We start from the raw sequence: 9,435 nt of genomic DNA on the forward strand, positions 1-9,435 counted from the left end.
ATTGATCAATAAAGAGCCAATGGCCAATGGCTGGGCAGGGGGATAAAGGTGGGACTTTGAGGATTCTCAAGAGGAAACTCAGGAGAGAAGGAGCAGAACTGCCATGAAGGGGAAGCAGAGAACAGACTTAAGAGCCCACAAACATGGAAGAATCCCGGAAAGTGGCCCCAGGGACCACTCCCCCAATTGGGTCTAAGGTAGCAGAGATGAAATATAGACTTAACAAGTATTAACTCAGGAATACTGGATGAGAATGTGTTAACCATGTGGAGATTCAAGAGTGGCCCAGCCATTGAGCTAATAAGGCATATTAAAAATAATGTTGTGCACGTGTGTCTTTTCATTTGCAAATCCAGAGAACTCTGGCAGGTGGGATCACCCGCTGGGAACTCAGTGCAGATACAGATTACCACTTCTCTTTGAATATGAGTCTGAATTTGTATAAATAATGCAGCTTCTGTGCCATTCCACATACCTAACCACTAAAAGATGGTCACCAGTTTTTTGCAGACACCACCTTCCACCTTATAACTTAACTCTTTGTGATTTGTGTAAGACCTCACTTGTTTTACTTAGGGTTTTACTAACAGATACCATAACCAAAGCAACTCTTATAAAGGACAGCATTTAATTGGGGCTGGCTTGCAGGTTAAGCAGTTCAGTCCAGGCAGGCACAGTACAGGAGGAGCTGAGAGTTCTACATCTTTATCTGAAGGCTGATAGTGGAAGACTCCATTCCAGGCAGCTAGGATGAGAGTCTTATAGCCCACACCCACAGTGACATACCTACTCCAACAAAGCCACACCTCCTAATAGTGCCACTCCCTGGGCCAAGCATACAAACCATCACACTACTGAATGATGACATCTATGGAAAGAAGACATAAGCCTTAAGTTTTACTTTTCACTTGAAAAGAACTTACAGGTCCCCAAATTAATTTCCACAAACCACATGGGTAACCCTATCTCTTATGTCTGAAGGTTTACTGCTTTGGATATTCAATACAAGGCCAAAGTGTAAATGCAGGAATCCCCTTCCTGTGGGAAAGAAAAGGACCTCTAAATCAGATGAGAATCTATATTAAACAGTCTCTCTAGAAATAGTAAATACAGTACATACCTGTCAAATAAAAGTAGAAATCCATACATTCTGCATTCTCCAAAGTCCAGTTAGCTACATGATAACCACAAATAGGTCATAGTGGTCATTTTCCTCACTGATGTAAAAAGTCATCTAAGGGCAACTTCAGGTAGGGTTTATGTTGTCAGGCTACATTGTAATATAGGAGCAGTTCCACATATGGTGCCAGGAGATGAGGTGGCTTCCCATGATGAATGTCCTTGAGCAGCCAGCTTCCTTCTTTCTTCTGTTTTTATTTCATCAAAATCAAGTCATATCAGAATCTGGGACCCAATTTTACAAGATTCCCACATTCATAGAGAATGTTACCCCTGACAATGTCCATCTATACAATCAGTAGTGTCTCTGGATGATTCCAAATTCAGTCACCCAGTAACAGTTTACTTCTCTGACAGTGAAGAGAGTAAACATCACATATGTATGCTGTTACATCTTGAAGGATGCACAAGGCCACAACTCAATAATATGCTTTCAATGATCCTCCATATCTAAAAAGAAATGGTGCATTGTCTTATTCCAGTAGAATGTATATGGAGGTACAAGCACGAGCAGGCCAGTCTCTGATGACCTTAATTCTTGAAATGTGTGGATACACATACATACCCACTGTAAAACTCAGAAACACGATTTTTAACAACTGCACACCAAGCACAAGGAAACACACTGCCCCTCAAACTCAATAGTAATTGCAATGCTGTCCACCCCTCTGCTTCACCCTATTCCATACAGTGTGTCTATACACTCACACAGTGCTGTCTCATGAACCAATGTAACCATGTATTAATGTCCATGTGCTAGCAGGCACTTGGGGCTCTGTGTAATAAAGTTTGGCCTGTGGGTTGAGGATTATGTTGGAGGTAGAGGATTTATGAAAGTGAATTTGGCAATAGATTCGGTAAGCTATTCTAATCAACATGACCAGACCCTTCACTCTTCTCTTCTGCTTTCTAGATGGCTTTGTCATAGTCACGGCTCTATTGCTGTGAAGAGATACCATGACCATGACAACTCTTATAAAGGAAAGCATTTTTAATTGGGGCAGGCTTACCATTTCAGAGGTCTAGTCCACTGTCAACATGGTGGAGAGAATGGCAGCATGCAGACAAACATGGTGCTGGAGAAGTAGCTAAGAGTTCTACATCAGATCTGTAAACAACAGGAAGAGAGGGACACTGGGACTGACTTGGGCTTTTGAAAATTCAAAGCCCATCCCCACTTCTCTCAAGGCCACAGTCCTAATCCTTTCAAATAGTGTCACTCCCTGGTGACCAAGCATTTAAATCTATAAGCCTATAGGGGCAATTCTTACTCAAACCACCACATTCTACTTTTTGGCCCCAAAGGCTTGTAGCCATATCATAATGCAGAAATGTATTAGTCCCAACTTCAAAAGTCCCCATAGTCTAATACCATCTCAACACTGTAAAAGTTCAAAGTCTCTTCTGAGACTCACAGCAATCTCTTAACTGTATCCCCTGTAAAATTAAGATTAAAAAGCCGACCCCATACTTCCAGCATACAGTGGCACAGAACATACATTACCATTCTGAAAGGAAGTACAGTGAGGGATTACTGGGCCAAAGAACAACTGAAAACAAGCAGGACAAACTCCAAATTCTTCATCTTCATGTCTGGTGTCAAAGCACTCTTCAGACCTCCAACTCTTTTCTGCTTGGCTGATAGCAGCAGACTTCTCTCTCTTGGGCTAGTTCTGCTCCATGGTAGCAAGTCTTCTTGGTAGGTATCCCTTGACTCTGGCATCTCTGTAATCTTGGTGTCTCCAACACAATCCAGGCTTTGCTTTCACAGCCTCATGGCCTCACTGAGCCTCCATAGAAAAACCTCTGATACACAGCTGGCCTCAGCTGTTCCCCTTACCCACAAAGGGAGATTCCATAACCATTTTGTTGTATCCCTGACTCTAAAACCAGAACCATATGGCCAAGGCTGCCAAGGTCTGCTGCTTTCTGGAGCTAAAAGTTGGTCCCTATGTTCAATGACTTCTGCATCATCTTTCTGTTGTTGATTATTTCCTTCATTGCTTAAGATTTTCTATAATTCGTTTTCATAATTTGGAAGCATATCTGGGTGGGGTCCTGCCCTGAGGTCATCACTCCTTTTATTCCATTCACTCTTTTTATTTATTCATTCCTTAAACTTTTTACCTCCTTGAGCACAGGACTTAGCTCCTATATTACATCTCCTGGCCCTCCTTTTTTCCTCAAACTGTACATTTTGTATTTTTCCTTGCTCAGTTTGCTCTTATTTATTATAGATCTGCATAAGAGTGGCCACTAATGACCTCATAACAAAGTCAATGCTAGGCTGTCTTTAAATCTCCTCTGCCAATCTAAAACTCTTCTATTTAGTGTCAGGCATAATTTTTTGGACAAGGGCAGAAAGCAGCCACATTCTTCACCAAAATATCACAAGAATAGTTTCTGGACCATTTAGTAATATTCCTCTATTTTGAAACTTCTTGAGCTATACAACTACAGTGGCCTTTCTGAGTTCAAAAAGCCTAGTAGTAGTAATTATAGATACAAGAAGAAGTCTGCCTGGTGCCTTGGCATTCAAAATGGCATAGTTCCCTAGACTGCTGAGTGTCTGTTACCATACAGAAGCCCAAAACTGAAGATTCAGCAGGGATTGTTGTGTGAATTTTAATCCTCAGGAACCATCATAGCTCTGGGTAACTCTAGTGGCAGGATAGGCATGGGGTAGTTTTGCCCAGTAGTTGGCGTTACCATAATCCAGGTGGAGTCATTTCCATCATGTTTTTTGGAGACCTTAGGGTCACCACTAGGAGTTGGGACTTCTATCTCAGGAAGCCTTTTTTATTTAAACACTTTAAATGTCATATTCAGCAGATCTCTGAGGAGTTTGTGGACCATAACTTATTAAGTACCTGAGCCAAACAAACTGATTGTATTTAGTTACTTGCTTTAGGCTTAATCTTAAATATATATACATTTGTATCCAGAATGACTATGAGCCTAGTTCTGAACATATTATAGAATTTGATCATTTATAGTTTCTGTCCATTAACTTTCAAGTCTTAATTATCTTTAAGTTCACCAGAAGTTAGTGCCTCATATCAGATTACAATTTTACAGCTTTATCCCTGTTGAGTCTTAAAATCTTAAGCTGAATATTTAACTGAAGATCTTTTAGCATTAAAAATAAAACTTTAGCAGCATAAAAATAAAACTTTAGCTTTCCTCTGGCAGCAGCCATCAGGTGAGCCAAGATGGGTGCATACAAATACATCCAGGAGCTATGGAAGAAGAAGCAGTCCGACGTGATGCGTGAATCGTTTTCTTCTGAGGGTCCACTGCTGGCAATACCGCCAGCTCTCTGTGCTGCACAGGGCTCCATGCCCCCACCCGGCCTGAGGAAGCAAGAAGACTGAGGTACAATGCTAAGCAAGGCTATGTCATTTATAGGATTCATGTCCACTGTGATGGTCGCAAATGCCCAGTTCCTAAAGGTGCTACTTACAGCAAGCCTGTCCACCATGGTGTTAACCAGCTGAAATTTGCCCAAAGCCTTCAGTCTGTTGCTGAGGAGAGAGCTGGGCACCATTGTGGGGCTTTGAGAGTCCTGAATTCCTACTGGGTTGGTGAAGATTCCACACATAAATTTTTTGAGGTTATCCTCATTGATCCATTCCATAAAGCTATCAGAAGAAATCCTGACACCCAGTGGATCACCAACCAGTCCACAAGCACAGAGAGATGCGTGGGCTGACATCTGCTGGCCAAAAGAGCCGTGGCCTTGGAAAGGGCCACAAGTTCCGCCACACTGTTGGTGGTTCTCGCCGTGCAGCCTGGAAACGGTGCAATACTCTCCAACTCCGCCATTACCGCTAATACACGTAATATTTGTAAAATTCATATCCAATAAACAATTTAGGACAGTCAAAAAAAGTAAAACTTTATCTCATAGTTAGGAACTTAACAAAACCATAAACACAGTCCATAGAGAGACTGGGAACTTTTCTGATCCCTTTAGAGTATACAATTACAGAATTTCAGTTTCTTGTATGACTCAGTTTATCCAAATAGCCAAAGAGTAACAAAGTTAGCAAAAACAAAGAGGCTAGACATATATTTTCAAGTCAGTTACTGTTAACATGAATAGACCTTAGGAATTTATGAACCTTATTTATCAAACATATTTTATTCAACAAACATGCCGTTCCTTACTGAAAATTTCCCAGAAGCTTGGTGTTAAACACTGTTAGCAAAAATGTAAGTGGTTAGACACAGATGCTCTAAGTCAGTTTCTATTAGTCTGAGTAGACCTGAGTATACCTACAGGATCTTAGGAGTTTATCTTAAAATAATCCACACTAACCCAAAACATGAGACCTGCTATTGCCTACTCACTCTGTGGGTGCACTGTAGCTGTCTTCAGATGCACCAGAAGAGGGCACCAAATGACATTACAGATGATTGTGAGCCATTATGTGGTTGCTGGGAATTGAACTCAGGACCTTCCATAGAACAGTCGGTGTTCTTAACCACTGAGCCTGCCTCCACTCTCTCCAGGCCTGCCTACTCACTCTTAAAGGAGACACAATGGTAAACCAATGACTGACTCATCAGGACTAAAAGGTTTTACAGGGGTTCCTTTAGTTGGCTTATACCACATCCAAATCAAGATGGTGGTTAAGCCACATGGACTATACCCTTGTTTTTAACCTTAGTAAAGATGACAGCCAACCACATTTGTTTCTATCTTAATGAGGTCATCAGCCACGATGGAGGCAAGTCACGTGGTTTCTAGTTAACAACATCTATTTTCCTACTAGATCTATTTTTTTCTTTTTTTTTTTTAAGATTTATTTATTTGTTATATGCAAATACACTGTAGCTGTCTTCAGACGCACCAGAAGAGGGCGTCAGATCTCATTACGGGTGGTTGTGAGCCACCATGTGGTTGCTGGGATTTGAACTCATGACCTTCTGAAGAGCAGTCAGTGCTCTTCCCCGCTGAGCCATCTCACCAGCCCCCTAGATCTATTTTTTTAAACAAGAGTTGAATCCAAGTTACATGTGTGTGTATGTGTGTATAATATATACATAATATACATATATGTACAAAATATAAATAATCCTAAACAAGAGTTGATTCACATACAACATGCTATAGTAAATTAAGATTACTTATGTATAGGTTTTTAACTATCATCTTTTGTTACAACCTTTAAGGTAACTTTTTGTTAGTTTTCAGATATATGTTTTTAAAGATTAATTTATTTTATGTGTATGAGTACACTGTAGCTATACAGATGGCCGTGAGCCACCATGTGGCTGCTGGGAATTGAACTTAGGACCTCTGCTTGCTCCAGCCCTGCTCGCTCCGGCCCTGCCTTCAGACACACCAGAAGAGGGCATCAGATCTCATCACGGATGGTTGTGAGCCACCATGTGGTTGTTGAGATCCAAACTTGGGACCTTCGGAAGAGCAGTCAGTGCTCTTACCCACTGAGCCATCTCGCCAGCCCCAGTTCACAGATATTTTTAACCTCACCCAATGAATTTAGAGATCCTAAGATGAAGAGTGTTGACACAATAGTATTAAAAGATTTCAAAGAGTAGAAAGTAGAAACCTTTGGGTTTATAGAACAGAGAATCTTTAGATAGAAGAGATTTGGGAATCTATCTTAGATTGCTGCAACAAAACACCATGGCCAAAAAGCAAGACGGGAAGGAAAGGGTTTATATGGCTCACACTTCCACATGGCTGTTCATCACCAAAGGAAGTCAGGACAGGAGCTCAATCAAGCATGGCAGGAACCTAGAGGCAGAGACCATGGAGGGGTACTGCTTACTGGCTTGCTTCACATAGCTTGCTCAGCCTGCTTTCTTATAGAACCCAGGACCACCAGTGCAGGGATGTCACCACCCACAATGGGCTGGGCCTTCTCCCATCAATCACTAATAAAGAAAATGCAGGGCACTGGTGGCACACACATTTGATCCCAGCACTAAGGACATAGACTTGGGTGCATCTCTAGGAGTTTGGGGACAGCCTGGTCTACAGAGTTTCAGGACAGCCAAGGCTACACAGAGATACCTTGTCTCAAAAAAAAAAAAAAAGAAAAGAAAAAAACCTAATAAATGAGAGCAGGGGAAGGGAGAGAATGAATGAGAATGCCTTACAGCTGGATCTTAAGGAGATGTATTAAGATTTCCGTTGCTATGAAGAACTACCATGACCATGACAACTCTTATGAAAGAAAACATTTACTCGGCTGGCTTACAGTTTCAGAGGTTTAGTCCATTATCATCATGTCAGGATGACAGCATGCAGTCCGACTTGGTGCTGGATAAGCTGAGAGTTCTACATCATGATCTGAAGGCAGCAGGAGGCTGTAATTCCACACTGAGCAGCCCTTAAGCATAGAGGACCTCAAAGCCTGCCTCCACAGTGTCACTTTCTCCAACAAGGCCACACCTCCTAATAGTGCCACTCCCTATGGGCCAATCACTTGAACACATGAGCCTATGGGAGCCATTCCTATTCAAGCCTCCACAGAAGACTTTATCTCAGTTGAGATTCTCTCCTTTCAGAAAACTCACTTGTTTGTCAAGTTGGCATAAAACCAGCCAGCACAGGGTCATTTGTTTCTGCTGCAGTGGCAGACAGTATTATGATTTGGGAGAATCCGTATTTGGCCACTGAGTTGTATTGATGTTACACTGCAGAGAGGAGAGTAGTAGTTTGTAGGTTCTTTGTTGTGGGCTTTTCTGTCTCTCAGCAGTTATCTTCTCTGGCTCTACTGCCTTCTCTCTCCCCTCTGCTCAGTCTCTTCTCTGCATCAACTGCCTTCTCTTTTCTCACTCTGTAATAACAGTCTTCTCTAATCCTACTCAATCTCTCTCAGCCTCTGCTGGCTTTTTTTTTTTTATCCTCTTTTCCCCAGAGGTCCAAGAGGCAACTAACACTGAAGGTCATAGGGTCAAGCCGTTCTAATAGCTAAGTGCTCCCAAAGGGCCAGTTGACTGGCAACTGAGGATCCTTTAAAGGGCCAGGTGCACAAAATAAGTCACACCACAAAGGAGGGGTCAAGTGGGAGGATGAAAGGATTCCTCTGGGGGTTGGTGGGCTACAGTTGGCCATTGTTAGGGGTAACCAGTGAGTTCAGATAAAGGATGTTAGGCGATAGATGGCTCCTGGAGGTCCACAGAGCAGGAAAGTCAAGGATCTCGACACATAAGTTTCTTTGCTTCTGGGAAGTAAACTGCTATAGCTATAGAAACTGCCACAGTTCAATCCAAGACGAGAAACTATGAAAATGGCAGAGCCCTGGCTAACATTCCTTTAGTTTTTGTTAAACAGGTGAAAAGTCGGGCAGTTATTGCCCTTACAGTTTTTCTGCTGGAAAAATAGTTGCATTCTCATCCACAGATCTTTTTGTTGCTGCTTGTAGATTCACCTAGCTCTGCCCCTCAAGTACTGGGAATAAAACTATATGCCAACACACCCACTCCTCATCAAAGGATCATGAGGAACCTTTAGTATCAGAAATTTGGAAGGAAGCCATTGTGGGGAAGTGGTCTCTCCTCAATGGCTTCTAAACCTTCTAATATCTACTTACCTAACATTCTCCTCCTGAGAGCTGACACTCTACAATCATTTTGAAGATGGATGCCAACGTAATCTGGCTGCTTCAGGCTGACACTGAGGGTGCAGAAAGTTGGAGTTTCTATTTTACATCACTGACATTGGGGGTCTAGAAGGGTTTAGGGTTCCTACTCCCAAGCATTGAAGGTTGATCAAAGAGACACAGGTAATTGAACTTAGATGCGACACAACCATATGAGCACAAATGAGAACAAACTAGATAAAATCATGAGAGCAGTTGAGTATATATGTTTTTGTTTGATTGCAAGGGCATCCTGAAACATGGGTGCCCGGAAACCACACAAGCTCTGAGAGGAAATCTCAATAGACACATTGCAGCTCCAAAGGGAGGGTAACTCCAGCTGAGCTCAGGAGCTTCAGCCCTGCTCCACTTCTGGGCTTCTTCCAATGAAAGTCACACCAGGAGAAAATCTCATGAGAGAGACTTATTGGAGGGTCCTGGATGGGGAGGGATGAACCCAGGGATGGTGACCCACTGCTCCCAGGAGAGAAAAGCAGGGAATTGGACAAAGGGCAGGGCTAAAACAAGACTTCTTAGGGGCCAGAACTTTTCAGGGCAGAGATTTCCAGATTAGGGATTGGTGAGTTTTCCTGTTCAGGGATTGGTGATGTTTTGTGGGGAGCTCAGGGATTGGATG

The 9,435-nt window shown here is 42.4% G+C and overlaps 1 long non-coding RNA gene and 1 pseudogene across 1 annotated transcript; one reads left to right on the forward strand and one right to left on the reverse strand.

Moving 5' to 3' along the window:
* Nucleotides 1-5,013, forward strand: part of LOC116069420 — a 27,041-nt pseudogene extending 22,028 nt beyond the window's left edge.
* LOC116069421 lies at nt 1,362-2,345 on the reverse strand. The gene is made up of 2 exons (XR_004110017.1): nt 2,190-2,345; nt 1,362-1,629 (listed from the first exon to the last, which is right to left on the reverse strand). It is a non-coding gene; the product is annotated as an uncharacterized LOC116069421 (long non-coding RNA).
* Nucleotides 5,014-9,435: the final 4,422 nt, after the last annotated feature.

This window comes from Mastomys coucha, unplaced genomic scaffold, assembly GCF_008632895.1.
Source record: "Mastomys coucha isolate ucsf_1 unplaced genomic scaffold, UCSF_Mcou_1 pScaffold22, whole genome shotgun sequence".
Taxonomy (NCBI): domain Eukaryota; kingdom Metazoa; phylum Chordata; class Mammalia; order Rodentia; family Muridae; genus Mastomys; species Mastomys coucha.